Raw genomic sequence first — 2,313 nt, forward strand, 5'->3', positions numbered from 1 at the left:
TCTATCATTTTAAGAAATTTTTTCTCTTTAACAGCAAATGTAAATTCGCTCTGATGAAGGTTGTAATTCGACAACCGAAATATATTAGCAAATTGTAAAAAGTTGTTCCTGTACTTTATTTAACCGTTCACCCCGAATAGATCGTTTTAAATTTGCCTCCGACGGTTATCGGTCGAAGATACTTCTTGCCGAATGCTTGAAACTGGGTCCGTTTAAATTAAAATTATAGCAAGTAAGAAGTTTTTATTTTCTTTTTTATATATTCCATTTCTACGCCCTTATGGCCAGCATTTTCTAAACACTTTAAAAATTGAATTTCCTTTCAATGGCACTTCTGTACCTATGTTTATTGTATCTAACTACAATAGTTAATTGACTATAATGGAATAGTACTTTGTTTTAAATTTCGATTCAATTTAATGAAAACTATTTGTTTTGTAATTGTTACGTAAGCGGTTGTTTTATATTACGGTTTTTTATTGATAAATAAATACCAGATAAATACAAAACTGAGATATTATTAACTTGTTGTGTTTGATAAGCATTCCAATAACAGAAAAGAAAACTGTAAATGTTGCTATATTATGTTACATAAATTAGTAAAGTATAGAAACAAAAAAAAAGTGTGCGATGGCCGGGAATCGAACCCGGATCAACTGCTTGGAAGGCAACTATGCTGACCATTACACCACCATCGCTTACTATGACGTTTACTATAGCGACGTTTTTGATAATCTCTTTCACTTCTATAAATTTTATATCTTTATATCAAAATTATACACTGTGTTAACTGTGTACAACCAAGAACACCTTGGTTTACTGTCAAACTTTTGCAGAGGCTTAGGGATAGAGCTAAATTGGAAGTACTATAAAGAGCTGCGTAATTTTACAACATTAGCGGTGAGTAACGAAAAGAAGGCGTACTTTGAGCAGTTGAGCCGAAATTCTGGTTCTAGTGCTCTATGGATCACGCTTAAAAGACTCACTGTTGAGACCCAATAAGATCATGGGGCGTCCCGATCATCTAGGAGACGCTGATTTAATAAATCAGGTCTTTGTAAATGATGTTCCTCAGCCTACTTATGATCCCTCATCCTACATGATAGATTTCTATCAGAATTCTACTAATGACCTGAATCCTTCCTTTCGATTAACTGGTGTGGATGAGGATACGATCATGCGATTATTAACGGAAATTAAGAGTAAGTCTTCTGGCGCGGACAGTATCAGTATAAATATGTTAAAGTTGGTTGTTCCTCAGCTTCTGCACCACATTACACATATTGTAAATGAGTACATTCGAGCAAACTACTTTCCTAATGCTTGGAAATCGGCGCTAGTGCTCCCCTTACCCAAAATAAATTCACCAATTGAGTACAAAGATTTGCGCCCCATCAGTATATTGCCGACCATCCGCAAGGTGTTGGAGAAAATCGTTAATTTTCAGCTAAGGCAGTACCTTAATGTAAATAACATTCTTCCTGATTATCAATCTGGGTTTGTGTCAGGCCGCAGCTGCTCTACTGCTTTGTTGAAGATAACTGATGATATAATCTGTGTTAAAGATATCAATAAATGTACTGCACTTGTACTTCTTGATTTTAGTAAAGCTTTTGATATGGTCCATCACGGTATTTTATTATCTATTTTACACCATATTGGCTGTGATGTTTCGTTTGTGAAATTTATATGTTCATACTTAGAAAATCGTCTACAGTTAAATTACCGAATTGTATATCTGCCCCTATATTGGGCCCGTTATTATTTTGTATTTATATCGCGTTCTTACCGAAATCTATAAATTTCTGTAATATTCATATGTATGCGGATGATACGCAGTTATACTTAAGTTTTAAACGGGAAGAGTTAGATGACGCTTTGGGTAAAATCAATAATGATCTCGAAAGTTTATTTTGTTATGCTCGAATGGACTCCTTGAAATTGAATCCTGATAAAAGCTTAGTGATACTTTTTGGGAACGATAAAAAAGTCGAATTGCTGAGCGAATCGCTGTATACCGATTGGTAACTTTAATTTTAGGAGATACACCCAACACGGACGTACGTATAAGTATACGTGTGTGTGTATATTCGGTGTCGTTAAGTGGGGGATAAACAAGCGTAGGGGTAATGCACAAATTAAATCGTTCATAGATTGTTGAGAGGCGAAGTTGGTCGCATCGCTTTGCAGTTAACCCTAGCAAAAAAAAACTAAGATGTTGTTTACTGTAGCGGAAAAGGTACAGATTATAAAATGGTTTTATGGTGGCAATTCTGTAGCCCAAATAATTAATTTGTTTCCTGTGGCCTATGA

At 35.0% G+C, this 2,313-nt stretch overlaps 1 non-coding gene across 1 annotated transcript; it reads right to left on the reverse strand.

Moving 5' to 3' along the window:
- Positions 1–626: 626 nt before the first annotated feature.
- Positions 627–698, reverse strand: TRNAG-UCC (transfer RNA glycine (anticodon UCC)). The gene has a single exon. It is a non-coding gene; the product is annotated as a tRNA-Gly (tRNA).
- Positions 699–2,313: the final 1,615 nt, after the last annotated feature.

This window comes from Onthophagus taurus, chromosome 2, assembly GCF_036711975.1.
Source record: "Onthophagus taurus isolate NC chromosome 2, IU_Otau_3.0, whole genome shotgun sequence".
NCBI lineage: Eukaryota > Metazoa > Arthropoda > Insecta > Coleoptera > Scarabaeidae > Onthophagus > Onthophagus taurus.